General features: G+C 46.8%; 1 protein-coding gene across 7 annotated transcripts in view; it reads left to right on the top strand.

Moving 5' to 3' along the window:
* plod3 (procollagen-lysine, 2-oxoglutarate 5-dioxygenase 3) overlaps nucleotides 1–15,145 on the top strand; it is a 132,520-nt gene that overhangs the window by 25,971 nt on the left and 91,404 nt on the right. The gene's annotated exons all lie outside the window — the stretch shown is intronic.

Genomic DNA, 15,145 nt, shown 5'->3' on the forward strand with positions numbered 1-15,145 from the left:
GGGTTCATTTGGGTTTGCGATGGTTTGAGTGTGTGTGTGTGTGTGTAGGGTTCATTTGGGTTTGCGATGGTTTGAGTGTGTGTGTGTGTGTGAGGGTTCATTTGGGTTTGCGATGGTTTGAGTGTGTGTGTGTGTGTGTAGGGTTCATTTGGGTTTGCGATGGTTTGAGTGTGTGTGTGTGTGTGTAGGGTTCATTTGGGTTTGCGATGGTTTGAGTGTGTGTGTGTGTGTGTAGGGTTCATTTGGGTTTGCGATGTGGGTTTGCGATGGTTTGAGTGTGTGTGTGTGTGTAGGGTTCATTTGGGTTTGCGATGGTTTGAGTGTGTGTGTGTGTGTAGGGTTCATTTGGGTTTGCGATGGTTTGAGTGTGTGTGTGTGTGTAGGGTTCATTTGGGTTTGCGATGGTTTGAGTGTGTGTGTGTGTGTAGGGTTCATTTGGGTTTGCGATGGTTTGAGTGTGTGTGTGTGTGTAGGGTTCATTTGGGTTTGCGATGGTTTGAGTGTGTGTGTGTGTGTAGGGTTCATTTGGGTTTGCGATGGTTTGAGTGTGTGTGTGTGTGTAGGGTTCATTTGGGTTTGCGATGGTTTGAGTGTGTGTGTGTGTGTGTAGGGTTCATTTGGGTTTGCGATGGTTTGAGTGTGTGTGTGTGTGTGTAGGGTTCATTTGGGTTTGCGATGGTTTGAGTGTGTGTGTGTGTGTGTAGGGTTCATTTGGGTTTGCGATGGTTTGAGTGTGTGTGTGTGTGTGTAGGGTTCATTTGGGTTTGCGATGGTTTGAGTGTGTGTGTGTGTGTGTAGGGTTCATTTGGGTTTGCGATGGTTTGAGTGTGTGTGTGTGTGTGTAGGGTTCATTTGGGTTTGCGATGGTTTGAGTGTGTGTGTGTGTGTGTAGGGTTCATTTGGGTTTGCGATGGTTTGAGTGTGTGTGTGTGTGTGTAGGGTTCATTTGGGTTTGCGATGGTTTGAGTGTGTGTGTGTGTGTGTAGGGTTCATTTGGGTTTGCGATGGTTTGAGTGTGTGTGTGTGTGTGTAGGGTTCATTTGGGTTTGCGATGGTTTGAGTGTGTGTGTGTGTGTGTAGGGTTCATTTGGGTTTGCGATGGTTTGAGTGTGTGTGTGTGTGTGTAGGGTTCATTTGGGTTTGCGATGGTTTGAGTGTGTGTGTGTGTGTGTAGGGTTCATTTGGGTTTGCGATGGTTTGAGTGTGTGTGTGTGTGTGTAGGGTTCATTTGGGTTTGCGATGGTTTGAGTGTGTGTGTGTGTGTGTAGGGTTCATTTGGGTTTGCGATGGTTTGAGTGTGTGTGTGTGTGTGTAGGGTTCATTTGGGTTTGCGATGGTTTGAGTGTGTGTGTGTGTGTGTAGGGTTCATTTGGGTTTGCGATGGTTTGAGTGTGTGTGTGTGTGTGTAGGGTTCATTTGGGTTTGCGATGGTTTGAGTGTGTGTGTGTGTGTGTAGGGTTCATTTGGGTTTGCGATGGTTTGAGTGTGTGTGTGTGTGTGTAGGGTTCATTTGGGTTTGCGATGGTTTGAGTGTGTGTGTGTGTGTGTAGGGTTCATTTGGGTTTGCGATGGTTTGAGTGTGTGTGTGTGTGTGTAGGGTTCATTTGGGTTTGCGATGGTTTGAGTGTGTGTGTGTGTGTGTAGGGTTCATTTGGGTTTGCGATGGTTTGAGTGTGTGTGTGTGTGTGTAGGGTTCATTTGGGTTTGCGATGGTTTGAGTGTGTGTGTGTGTGTGTAGGGTTCATTTGGGTTTGCGATGGTTTGAGTGTGTGTGTGTGTGTGTAGGGTTCATTTGGGTTTGCGATGGTTTGAGTGTGTGTGTGTGTGTGTAGGGTTCATTTGGGTTTGCGATGGTTTGAGTGTGTGTGTGTGTGTGTAGGGTTCATTTGGGTTTGCGATGGTTTGAGTGTGTGTGTGTGTGTGTAGGGTTCATTTGGGTTTGCGATGGTTTGAGTGTGTGTGTGTGTGTGTAGGGTTCATTTGGGTTTGCGATGGTTTGAGTGTGTGTGTGTGTGTGTAGGGTTCATTTGGGTTTGCGATGGTTTGAGTGTGTGTGTGTGTGTGTAGGGTTCATTTGGGTTTGCGATGGTTTGAGTGTGTGTGTGTGTGTGTAGGGTTCATTTGGGTTTGCGATGGTTTGAGTGTGTGTGTGTGTGTGTAGGGTTCATTTGGGTTTGCGATGGTTTGAGTGTGTGTGTGTGTGTGTAGGGTTCATTTGGGTTTGCGATGGTTTGAGTGTGTGTGTGTGTGTGTAGGGTTCATTTGGGTTTGCGATGGTTTGAGTGTGTGTGTGTGTGTGTAGGGTTCATTTGGGTTTGCGATGGTTTGAGTGTGTGTGTGTGTGTGTAGGGTTCATTTGGGTTTGCGATGGTTTGAGTGTGTGTGTGTGTGTGTAGGGTTCATTTGGGTTTGCGATGGTTTGAGTGTGTGTGTGTGTGTGTAGGGTTCATTTGGGTTTGCGATGGTTTGAGTGTGTGTGTGTGTGTGTAGGGTTCATTTGGGTTTGCGATGGTTTGAGTGTGTGTGTGTGTGTGTAGGGTTCATTTGGGTTTGCGATGGTTTGAGTGTGTGTGTGTGTGTGTAGGGTTCATTTGGGTTTGCGATGGTTTGAGTGTGTGTGTGTGTGTGTAGGGTTCATTTGGGTTTGCGATGGTTTGAGTGTGTGTGTGTGTGTGTAGGGTTCATTTGGGTTTGCGATGGTTTGAGTGTGTGTGTGTGTGTGTAGGGTTCATTTGGGTTTGCGATGGTTTGAGTGTGTGTGTGTGTGTGTAGGGTTCATTTGGGTTTGCGATGGTTTGAGTGTGTGTGTGTGTGTGTAGGGTTCATTTGGGTTTGCGATGGTTTGAGTGTGTGTGTGTGTGTGTAGGGTTCATTTGGGTTTGCGATGGTTTGAGTGTGTGTGTGTGTGTGTAGGGTTCATTTGGGTTTGCGATGGTTTGAGTGTGTGTGTGTGTGTGTAGGGTTCATTTGGGTTTGCGATGGTTTGAGTGTGTGTGTGTGTGTGTAGGGTTCATTTGGGTTTGCGATGGTTTGAGTGTGTGTGTGTGTGTGTAGGGTTCATTTGGGTTTGCGATGGTTTGAGTGTGTGTGTGTGTGTGTAGGGTTCATTTGGGTTTGCGATGGTTTGAGTGTGTGTGTGTGTGTGTAGGGTTCATTTGGGTTTGCGATGGTTTGAGTGTGTGTGTGTGTGTGTAGGGTTCATTTGGGTTTGCGATGGTTTGAGTGTGTGTGTGTGTGTGTAGGGTTCATTTGGGTTTGCGATGGTTTGAGTGTGTGTGTGTGTGTGTAGGGTTCATTTGGGTTTGCGATGGTTTGAGTGTGTGTGTGTGTGTGTAGGGTTCATTTGGGTTTGCGATGGTTTGAGTGTGTGTGTGTGTGTGTAGGGTTCATTTGGGTTTGCGATGGTTTGAGTGTGTGTGTGTGTGTGTAGGGTTCATTTGGGTTTGCGATGGTTTGAGTGTGTGTGTGTGTGTGTAGGGTTCATTTGGGTTTGCGATGGTTTGAGTGTGTGTGTGTGTGTGTAGGGTTCATTTGGGTTTGCGATGGTTTGAGTGTGTGTGTGTGTGTGTAGGGTTCATTTGGGTTTGCGATGGTTTGAGTGTGTGTGTGTGTGTGTAGGGTTCATTTGGGTTTGCGATGGTTTGAGTGTGTGTGTGTGTGTGTAGGGTTCATTTGGGTTTGCGATGGTTTGAGTGTGTGTGTGTGTGTGTAGGGTTCATTTGGGTTTGCGATGGTTTGAGTGTGTGTGTGTGTGTGTAGGGTTCATTTGGGTTTGCGATGGTTTGAGTGTGTGTGTGTGTGTAGGGTTCATTTGGGTTTGCGATGGTTTGAGTGTGTGTGTGTGTGTGTAGGGTTCATTTGGGTTTGCGATGGTTTGAGTGTGTGTGTGTGTGTTAGGGTTCATTTGGGTTTGCGATGGTTTGAGTGTGTGTGTGTGTGTGTAGGGTTCATTTGGGTTTGCGATGGTTTGAGTGTGTGTGTGTGTGTGTAGGGTTCATTTGGGTTTGCGATGGTTTGAGTGTGTGTGTGTGTGTGTAGGGTTCATTTGGGTTTGCGATGGTTTGAGTGTGTGTGTGTGTGTGTAGGGTTCATTTGGGTTTGCGATGGTTTGAGTGTGTGTGTGTGTGTGTAGGGTTCATTTGGGTTTGCGATGGTTTGAGTGTGTGTGTGTGTGTAGGGTTCATTTGGGTTTGCGATGGTTTGAGTGTGTGTGTGTGTGTAGGGTTCATTTGGGTTTGCGATGGTTTGAGTGTGTGTGTGTGTGTGTAGGGTTCATTTGGGTTTGCGATGGTTTGAGTGTGTGTGTGTGTGTGTAGGGTTCATTTGGGTTTGCGATGGTTTGAGTGTGTGTGTGTGTGTGTAGGGTTCATTTGGGTTTGCGATGGTTTGAGTGTGTGTGTGTGTGTGTAGGGTTCATTTGGGTTTGCGATGGTTTGAGTGTGTGTGTGTGTGTGTAGGGTTCATTTGGGTTTGCGATGGTTTGAGTGTGTGTGTGTGTGTGTAGGGTTCATTTGGGTTTGCGATGGTTTGAGTGTGTGTGTGTGTGTGTAGGGTTCATTTGGGTTTGCGATGGTTTGAGTGTGTGTGTGTGTGTGTAGGGTTCATTTGGGTTTGCGATGGTTTGAGTGTGTGTGTGTGTGTGTAGGGTTCATTTGGGTTTGCGATGGTTTGAGTGTGTGTGTGTGTGTGTAGGGTTCATTTGGGTTTGCGATGGTTTGAGTGTGTGTGTGTGTGTGTAGGGTTCATTTGGGTTTGCGATGGTTTGAGTGTGTGTGTGTGTGTGTAGGGTTCATTTGGGTTTGCGATGGTTTGAGTGTGTGTGTGTGTGTGTAGGGTTCATTTGGGTTTGCGATGGTTTGAGTGTGTGTGTGTGTGTGTAGGGTTCATTTGGGTTTGCGATGGTTTGAGTGTGTGTGTGTGTGTGTAGGGTTCATTTGGGTTTGCGATGGTTTGAGTGTGTGTGTGTGTGTGTAGGGTTCATTTGGGTTTGCGATGGTTTGAGTGTGTGTGTGTGTGTGTAGGGTTCATTTGGGTTTGCGATGGTTTGAGTGTGTGTGTGTGTGTGTAGGGTTCATTTGGGTTTGCGATGGTTTGAGTGTGTGTGTGTGTGTGTAGGGTTCATTTGGGTTTGCGATGGTTTGAGTGTGTGTGTGTGTGTGTAGGGTTCATTTGGGTTTGCGATGGTTTGAGTGTGTGTGTGTGTGTGTAGGGTTCATTTGGGTTTGCGATGGTTTGAGTGTGTGTGTGTGTGTGTAGGGTTCATTTGGGTTTGCGATGGTTTGAGTGTGTGTGTGTGTGTGTAGGGTTCATTTGGGTTTGCGATGGTTTGAGTGTGTGTGTGTGTGTGTAGGGTTCATTTGGGTTTGCGATGGTTTGAGTGTGTGTGTGTGTGTGTAGGGTTCATTTGGGTTTGCGATGGTTTGAGTGTGTGTGTGTGTGTGTAGGGTTCATTTGGGTTTGCGATGGTTTGAGTGTGTGTGTGTGTGTGTAGGGTTCATTTGGGTTTGCGATGGTTTGAGTGTGTGTGTGTGTGTGTAGGGTTCATTTGGGTTTGCGATGGTTTGAGTGTGTGTGTGTGTGTGTAGGGTTCATTTGGGTTTGCGATGGTTTGAGTGTGTGTGTGTGTGTGTAGGGTTCATTTGGGTTTGCGATGGTTTGAGTGTGTGTGTGTGTGTGTAGGGTTCATTTGGGTTTGCGATGGTTTGAGTGTGTGTGTGTGTGTGTAGGGTTCATTTGGGTTTGCGATGGTTTGAGTGTGTGTGTGTGTGTGTAGGGTTCATTTGGGTTTGCGATGGTTTGAGTGTGTGTGTGTGTGTGTAGGGTTCATTTGGGTTTGCGATGGTTTGAGTGTGTGTGTGTGTGTGTAGGGTTCATTTGGGTTTGCGATGGTTTGAGTGTGTGTGTGTGTGTGTAGGGTTCATTTGGGTTTGCGATGGTTTGAGTGTGTGTGTGTGTGTGTAGGGTTCATTTGGGTTTGCGATGGTTTGAGTGTGTGTGTGTGTGTGTAGGGTTCATTTGGGTTTGCGATGGTTTGAGTGTGTGTGTGTGTGTGTAGGGTTCATTTGGGTTTGCGATGGTTTGAGTGTGTGTGTGTGTGTGTAGGGTTCATTTGGGTTTGCGATGGTTTGAGTGTGTGTGTGTGTGTGTAGGGTTCATTTGGGTTTGCGATGGTTTGAGTGTGTGTGTGTGTGTGTAGGGTTCATTTGGGTTTGCGATGGTTTGAGTGTGTGTGTGTGTGTGTAGGGTTCATTTGGGTTTGCGATGGTTTGAGTGTGTGTGTGTGTGTGTAGGGTTCATTTGGGTTTGCGATGGTTTGAGTGTGTGTGTGTGTGTGTAGGGTTCATTTGGGTTTGCGATGGTTTGAGTGTGTGTGTGTGTGTGTAGGGTTCATTTGGGTTTGCGATGGTTTGAGTGTGTGTGTGTGTGTGTAGGGTTCATTTGGGTTTGCGATGGTTTGAGTGTGTGTGTGTGTGTGTAGGGTTCATTTGGGTTTGCGATGGTTTGAGTGTGTGTGTGTGTGTGTAGGGTTCATTTGGGTTTGCGATGGTTTGAGTGTGTGTGTGTGTGTGTAGGGTTCATTTGGGTTTGCGATGGTTTGAGTGTGTGTGTGTGTGTGTAGGGTTCATTTGGGTTTGCGATGGTTTGAGTGTGTGTGTGTGTGTGTAGGGTTCATTTGGGTTTGCGATGGTTTGAGTGTGTGTGTGTGTGTGTAGGGTTCATTTGGGTTTGCGATGGTTTGAGTGTGTGTGTGTGTGTGTAGGGTTCATTTGGGTTTGCGATGGTTTGAGTGTGTGTGTGTGTGTGTAGGGTTCATTTGGGTTTGCGATGGTTTGAGTGTGTGTGTGTGTGTGTAGGGTTCATTTGGGTTTGCGATGGTTTGAGTGTGTGTGTGTGTGTGTAGGGTTCATTTGGGTTTGCGATGGTTTGAGTGTGTGTGTGTGTGTGTAGGGTTCATTTGGGTTTGCGATGGTTTGAGTGTGTGTGTGTGTGTGTAGGGTTCATTTGGGTTTGCGATGGTTTGAGTGTGTGTGTGTGTGTGTAGGGTTCATTTGGGTTTGCGATGGTTTGAGTGTGTGTGTGTGTGTGTAGGGTTCATTTGGGTTTGCGATGGTTTGAGTGTGTGTGTGTGTGTGTAGGGTTCATTTGGGTTTGCGATGGTTTGAGTGTGTGTGTGTGTGTGTAGGGTTCATTTGGGTTTGCGATGGTTTGAGTGTGTGTGTGTGTGTGTAGGGTTCATTTGGGTTTGCGATGGTTTGAGTGTGTGTGTGTGTGTGTAGGGTTCATTTGGGTTTGCGATGGTTTGAGTGTGTGTGTGTGTGTGTAGGGTTCATTTGGGTTTGCGATGGTTTGAGTGTGTGTGTGTGTGTGTAGGGTTCATTTGGGTTTGCGATGGTTTGAGTGTGTGTGTGTGTGTGTAGGGTTCATTTGGGTTTGCGATGGTTTGAGTGTGTGTGTGTGTGTGTAGGGTTCATTTGGGTTTGCGATGGTTTGAGTGTGTGTGTGTGTGTGTAGGGTTCATTTGGGTTTGCGATGGTTTGAGTGTGTGTGTGTGTGTGTAGGGTTCATTTGGGTTTGCGATGGTTTGAGTGTGTGTGTGTGTGTGTAGGGTTCATTTGGGTTTGCGATGGTTTGAGTGTGTGTGTGTGTGTGTAGGGTTCATTTGGGTTTGCGATGGTTTGTGTGTGTGTGTGTGTGTGTAGGGTTCATTTGGGTTTGCGATGGTTTGAGTGTGTGTGTGTGTGTGTAGGGTTCATTTGGGTTTGCGATGGTTTGAGTGTGTGTGTGTGTGTGTAGGGTTCATTTGGGTTTGCGATGGTTTGAGTGTGTGTGTGTGTGTGTAGGGTTCATTTGGGTTTGCGATGGTTTGAGTGTGTGTGTGTGTGTGTAGGGTTCATTTGGGTTTGCGATGGTTTGAGTGTGTGTGTGTGTGTGTAGGGTTCATTTGGGTTTGCGATGGTTTGAGTGTGTGTGTGTGTGTGTAGGGTTCATTTGGGTTTGCGATGGTTTGAGTGTGTGTGTGTGTGTGTAGGGTTCATTTGGGTTTGCGATGGTTTGAGTGTGTGTGTGTGTGTGTAGGGTTCATTTGGGTTTGCGATGGTTTGAGTGTGTGTGTGTGTGTGTAGGGTTCATTTGGGTTTGCGATGGTTTGAGTGTGTGTGTGTGTGTGTAGGGTTCATTTGGGTTTGCGATGGTTTGAGTGTGTGTGTGTGTGTGTAGGGTTCATTTGGGTTTGCGATGGTTTGAGTGTGTGTGTGTGTGTGTAGGGTTCATTTGGGTTTGCGATGGTTTGAGTGTGTGTGTGTGTGTGTAGGGTTCATTTGGGTTTGCGATGGTTTGAGTGTGTGTGTGTGTGTGTAGGGTTCATTTGGGTTTGCGATGGTTTGAGTGTGTGTGTGTGTGTGTAGGGTTCATTTGGGTTTGCGATGGTTTGAGTGTGTGTGTGTGTGTGTAGGGTTCATTTGGGTTTGCGATGGTTTGAGTGTGTGTGTGTGTGTGTAGGGTTCATTTGGGTTTGCGATGGTTTGAGTGTGTGTGTGTGTGTGTAGGGTTCATTTGGGTTTGCGATGGTTTGAGTGTGTGTGTGTGTGTGTAGGGTTCATTTGGGTTTGCGATGGTTTGAGTGTGTGTGTGTGTGTGTAGGGTTCATTTGGGTTTGCGATGGTTTGAGTGTGTGTGTGTGTGTGTAGGGTTCATTTGGGTTTGCGATGGTTTGAGTGTGTGTGTGTGTGTGTAGGGTTCATTTGGGTTTGCGATGGTTTGAGTGTGTGTGTGTGTGTGTAGGGTTCATTTGGGTTTGCGATGGTTTGAGTGTGTGTGTGTGTGTGTAGGGTTCATTTGGGTTTGCGATGGTTTGAGTGTGTGTGTGTGTGTGTAGGGTTCATTTGGGTTTGCGATGGTTTGAGTGTGTGTGTGTGTGTGTAGGGTTCATTTGGGTTTGCGATGGTTTGAGTGTGTGTGTGTGTGTGTAGGGTTCATTTGGGTTTGCGATGGTTTGAGTGTGTGTGTGTGTGTGTAGGGTTCATTTGGGTTTGCGATGGTTTGAGTGTGTGTGTGTGTGTGTAGGGTTCATTTGGGTTTGCGATGGTTTGAGTGTGTGTGTGTGTGTGTAGGGTTCATTTGGGTTTGCGATGGTTTGAGTGTGTGTGTGTGTGTGTAGGGTTCATTTGGGTTTGCGATGGTTTGAGTGTGTGTGTGTGTGTGTAGGGTTCATTTGGGTTTGCGATGGTTTGAGTGTGTGTGTGTGTGTGTAGGGTTCATTTGGGTTTGCGATGGTTTGAGTGTGTGTGTGTGTGTGTAGGGTTCATTTGGGTTTGCGATGGTTTGAGTGTGTGTGTGTGTGTGTAGGGTTCATTTGGGTTTGCGATGGTTTGAGTGTGTGTGTGTGTGTGTAGGGTTCATTTGGGTTTGCGATGGTTTGAGTGTGTGTGTGTGTGTGTAGGGTTCATTTGGGTTTGCGATGGTTTGAGTGTGTGTGTGTGTGTGTAGGGTTCATTTGGGTTTGCGATGGTTTGAGTGTGTGTGTGTGTGTGTAGGGTTCATTTGGGTTTGCGATGGTTTGAGTGTGTGTGTGTGTGTGTAGGGTTCATTTGGGTTTGCGATGGTTTGAGTGTGTGTGTGTGTGTGTAGGGTTCATTTGGGTTTGCGATGGTTTGAGTGTGTGTGTGTGTGTGTAGGGTTCATTTGGGTTTGCGATGGTTTGAGTGTGTGTGTGTGTGTGTAGGGTTCATTTGGGTTTGCGATGGTTTGAGTGTGTGTGTGTGTGTGTAGGGTTCATTTGGGTTTGCGATGGTTTGAGTGTGTGTGTGTGTGTGTAGGGTTCATTTGGGTTTGCGATGGTTTGAGTGTGTGTGTGTGTGTGTAGGGTTCATTTGGGTTTGCGATGGTTTGAGTGTGTGTGTGTGTGTGTAGGGTTCATTTGGGTTTGCGATGGTTTGAGTGTGTGTGTGTGTGTGTAGGGTTCATTTGGGTTTGCGATGGTTTGAGTGTGTGTGTGTGTGTGTAGGGTTCATTTGGGTTTGCGATGGTTTGAGTGTGTGTGTGTGTGTGTAGGGTTCATTTGGGTTTGCGATGGTTTGAGTGTGTGTGTGTGTGTGTAGGGTTCATTTGGGTTTGCGATGGTTTGAGTGTGTGTGTGTGTGTGTAGGGTTCATTTGGGTTTGCGATGGTTTGAGTGTGTGTGTGTGTGTGTAGGGTTCATTTGGGTTTGCGATGGTTTGAGTGTGTGTGTGTGTGTGTAGGGTTCATTTGGGTTTGCGATGGTTTGAGTGTGTGTGTGTGTGTGTAGGGTTCATTTGGGTTTGCGATGGTTTGAGTGTGTGTGTGTGTGTGTAGGGTTCATTTGGGTTTGCGATGGTTTGAGTGTGTGTGTGTGTGTGTAGGGTTCATTTGGGTTTGCGATGGTTTGATGTGTGTGTGTGTGTGTGTAGGGTTCATTTGGGTTTGCGATGGTTTGAGTGTGTGTGTGTGTGTGTAGGGTTCATTTGGGTTTGCGATGGTTTGAGTGTGTGTGTGTGTGTGTAGGGTTCATTTGGGTTTGCGATGGTTTGAGTGTGTGTGTGTGTGTGTAGGGTTCATTTGGGTTTGCGATGGTTTGAGTGTGTGTGTGTGTGTGTAGGGTTCATTTGGGTTTGCGATGGTTTGAGTGTGTGTGTGTGTGTGTAGGGTTCATTTGGGTTTGCGATGGTTTGAGTGTGTGTGTGTGTGTGTAGGGTTCATTTGGGTTTGCGATGGTTTGAGTGTGTGTGTGTGTGTGTAGGGTTCATTTGGGTTTGCGATGGTTTGAGTGTGTGTGTGTGTGTGTAGGGTTCATTTGGGTTTGCGATGGTTTGAGTGTGTGTGTGTGTGTGTAGGGTTCATTTGGGTTTGCGATGGTTTGAGTGTGTGTGTGTGTGTGTAGGGTTCATTTGGGTTTGCGATGGTTTGAGTGTGTGTGTGTGTGTGTAGGGTTCATTTGGGTTTGCGATGGTTTGAGTGTGTGTGTGTGTGTGTAGGGTTCATTTGGGTTTGCGATGGTTTGAGTGTGTGTGTGTGTGTGTAGGGTTCATTTGGGTTTGCGATGGTTTGAGTGTGTGTGTGTGTGTGTAGGGTTCATTTGGGTTTGCGATGGTTTGAGTGTGTGTGTGTGTGTGTAGGGTTCATTTGGGTTTGCGATGGTTTGAGTGTGTGTGTGTGTGTGTAGGGTTCATTTGGGTTTGCGATGGTTTGAGTGTGTGTGTGTGTGTGTAGGGTTCATTTGGGTTTGCGATGGTTTGAGTGTGTGTGTGTGTGTGTAGGGTTCATTTGGGTTTGCGATGGTTTGAGTGTGTGTGTGTGTGTGTAGGGTTCATTTGGGTTTGCGATGGTTTGAGTGTGTGTGTGTGTGTGTAGGGTTCATTTGGGTTTGCGATGGTTTGAGTGTGTGTGTGTGTGTGTAGGGTTCATTTGGGTTTGCGATGGTTTGAGTGTGTGTGTGTGTGTGTAGGGTTCATTTGGGTTTGCGATGGTTTGAGTGTGTGTGTGTGTGTGTAGGGTTCATTTGGGTTTGCGATGGTTTGAGTGTGTGTGTGTGTGTGTAGGGTTCATTTGGGTTTGCGATGGTTTGAGTGTGTGTGTGTGTGTGTAGGGTTCATTTGGGTTTGCGATGGTTTGAGTGTGTGTGTGTGTGTGTAGGGTTCATTTGGGTTTGCGATGGTTTGAGTGTGTGTGTGTGTGTGTAGGGTTCATTTGGGTTTGCGATGGTTTGAGTGTGTGTGTGTGTGTGTAGGGTTCATTTGGGTTTGCGATGGTTTGAGTGTGTGTGTGTGTGTGTAGGGTTCATTTGGGTTTGCGATGGTTTGAGTGTGTGTGTGTGTGTGTAGGGTTCATTTGGGTTTGCGATGGTTTGAGTGTGTGTGTGTGTGTGTAGGGTTCATTTGGGTTTGCGATGGTTTGAGTGTGTGTGTGTGTGTGTAGGGTTCATTTGGGTTTGCGATGGTTTGAGTGTGTGTGTGTGTGTGTAGGGTTCATTTGGGTTTGCGATGGTTTGAGTGTGTGTGTGTGTGTGTAGGGTTCATTTGGGTTTGCGATGGTTTGAGTGTGTGTGTGTGTGTGTAGGGTTCATTTGGGTTTGCGATGGTTTGAGTGTGTGTGTGTGTGTGTAGGGTTCATTTGGGTTTGCGATGGTTTGAGTGTGTGTGTGTGTGTGTAGGGTTCATTTGGGTTTGCGATGGTTTGAGTGTGTGTGTGTGTGTGTAGGGTTCATTTGGGTTTGCGATGGTTTGAGTGTGTGTGTGTGTGTGTAGGGTTCATTTGGGTTTGCGATGGTTTGAGTGTGTGTGTGTGTGTGTAGGGTTCATTTGGGTTTGCGATGGTTTGAGTGTGTGTGTGTGTGTGTAGGGTTCATTTGGGTTTGCGATGGTTTGAGTGTGTGTGTGTGTGTGTAGGGTTCATTTGGGTTTGCGATGGTTTGAGTGTGTGTGTGTGTGTGTAGGGTTCATTTGGGTTTGCGATGGTTTGAGTGTGTGTGTGTGTGTGTAGGGTTCATTTGGGTTTGCGATGGTTTGAGTGTGTGTGTGTGTGTGTAGGGTTCATTTGGGTTTGCGATGGTTTGAGTGTGTGTGTGTGTGTGTAGGGTTCATTTGGGTTTGCGATGGTTTGAGTGTGTGTGTGTGTGTGTAGGGTTCATTTGGGTTTGCGATGGTTTGAGTGTGTGTGTGTGTGTGTAGGGTTCATTTGGGTTTGCGATGGTTTGAGTGTGTGTGTGTGTGTGTAGGGTTCATTTGGGTTTGCGATGGTTTGAGTGTGTGTGTGTGTGTGTAGGGTTCATTTGGGTTTGCGATGGTTTGAGTGTGTGTGTGTGTGTGTAGGGTTCATTTGGGTTTGCGATGGTTTGAGTGTGTGTGTGTGTGTGTAGGGTTCATTTGGGTTTGCGATGGTTTGAGTGTGTGTGTGTGTGTGTAGGGTTCATTTGGGTTTGCGATGGTTTGAGTGTGTGTGTGTGTGTGTAGGGTTCATTTGGGTTTGCGATGGTTTGAGTGTGTGTGTGTGTGTGTAGGGTTCATTTGGGTTTGCGATGGTTTGAGTGTGTGTGTGTGTGTGTAGGGTTCATTTGGGTTTGCGATGGTTTGAGTGTGTGTGTGTGTGTGTAGGGTTCATTTGGGTTTGCGATGGTTTGAGTGTGTGTGTGTGTGTGTAGGGTTCATTTGGGTTTGCGATGGTTTGAGTGTGTGTGTGTGTGTGTAGGGTTCATTTGGGTTTGCGATGGTTTGAGTGTGTGTGTGTGTGTGTAGGGTTCATTTGGGTTTGCGATGGTTTGAGTGTGTGTGTGTGTGTGTAGGGTTCATTTGGGTTTGCGATGGTTTGAGTGTGTGTGTGTGTGTGTAGGGTTCATTTGGGTTTGCGATGGTTTGAGTGTGTGTGTGTGTGTGTAGGGTTCATTTGGGTTTGCGATGGTTTGAGTGTGTGTGTGTGTGTGTAGGGTTCATTTGGGTTTGCGATGGTTTGAGTGTGTGTGTGTGTGTGTAGGGTTCATTTGGGTTTGCGATGGTTTGAGTGTGTGTGTGTGTGTGTAGGGTTCATTTGGGTTTGCGATGGTTTGAGTGTGTGTGTGTGTGTGTAGGGTTCATTTGGGTTTGCGATGGTTTGAGTGTGTGTGTGTGTGTGTAGGGTTCATTTGGGTTTGCGATGGTTTGAGTGTGTGTGTGTGTGTGTAGGGTTCATTTGGGTTTGCGATGGTTTGAGTGTGTGTGTGTGTGTGTAGGGTTCATTTGGGTTTGCGATGGTTTGAGTGTGTGTGTGTGTGTGTAGGGTTCATTTGGGTTTGCGATGGTTTGAGTGTGTGTGTGTGTGTGTAGGGTTCATTTGGGTTTGCGATGGTTTGAGTGTGTGTGTGTGTGTGTAGGGTTCATTTGGGTTTGCGATGGTTTGAGTGTGTGTGTGTGTGTGTAGGGTTCATTTGGGTTTGCGATGGTTTGAGTGTGTGTGTGTGTGTGTAGGGTTCATTTGGGTTTGCGATGGTTTGAGTGTGTGTGTGTGTGTGTAGGGTTCATTTGGGTTTGCGATGGTTTGAGTGTGTGTGTGTGTGTGTAGGGTTCATTTGGGTTTGCGATGGTTTGAGTGTGTGTGTGTGTGTGTAGGGTTCATTTGGGTTTGCGATGGTTTGAGTGTGTGTGTGTGTGTGTAGGGTTCATTTGGGTTTGCGATGGTTTGAGTGTGTGTGTGTGTGTGTAGGGTTCATTTGGGTTTGCGATGGTTTGAGTGTGTGTGTGTGTGTGTAGGGTTCATTTGGGTTTGCGATGGTTTGAGTGTGTGTGTGTGTGTGTAGGGTTCATTTGGGTTTGCGATGGTTTGAGTGTGTGTGTGTGTGTGTAGGGTTCATTTGGGTTTGCGATGGTTTGAGTGTGTGTGTGTGTGTGTAGGGTTCATTTGGGTTTGCGATGGTTTGAGTGTGTGTGTGTGTGTGTAGGGTTCATTTGGGTTTGCGATGGTTTGAGTGTGTGTGTGTGTGTGTAGGGTTCATTTGGGTTTGCGATGGTTTGAGTGTGTGTGTGTGTGTGTAGGGTTCATTTGGGTTTGCGATGGTTTGAGTGTGTGTGTGTGTGTGTAGGGTTCATTTGGGTTTGCGATGGTTTGAGTGTGTGTGTGTGTGTGTAGGGTTCATTTGGGTTTGCGATGGTTTGAGTGTGTGTGTGTGTGTGTAGGGTTCATTTGGGTTTGCGATGGTTTGAGTGTGTGTGTGTGTGTGTAGGGTTCATTTGGGTTTGCGATGGTTTGAGTGTGTGTGTGTGTGTGTAGGGTTCATTTGGGTTTGCGATGGTTTGAGTGTGTGTGTGTGTGTGTAGGGTTCATTTGGGTTTGCGATGGTTTGAGTGTGTGTGTGTGTGTGTAGGGTTCATTTGGGTTTGCGATGGTTTGAGTGTGTGTGTGTGTGTGTAGGGTTCATTTGGGTTTGCGATGGTTTGAGTGTGTGTGTGTGTGTGTAGGGTTCATTTGGGTTTGCGATGGTTTGAGTGTGTGTGTGTGTGTGTAGGGTTCATTTGGGTTTGCGATGGTTTGAGTGTGTGTGTGTGTGTGTAGGGTTCATTTGGGTTTGCGATGGTTTGAGTGTGTGTGTGTGTGTGTAGGGTTCATTTGGGTTTGCGATGGTTTGAGTGTGTGTGTGTGTGTGTAGGGTTCATTTGGGTTTGCG

Source organism: Electrophorus electricus, chromosome 21, assembly GCF_041902795.1.
Source record: "Electrophorus electricus isolate QZ-2024a chromosome 21, ASM4190279v1, whole genome shotgun sequence".
Lineage (NCBI taxonomy): Eukaryota > Metazoa > Chordata > Actinopteri > Gymnotiformes > Gymnotidae > Electrophorus > Electrophorus electricus.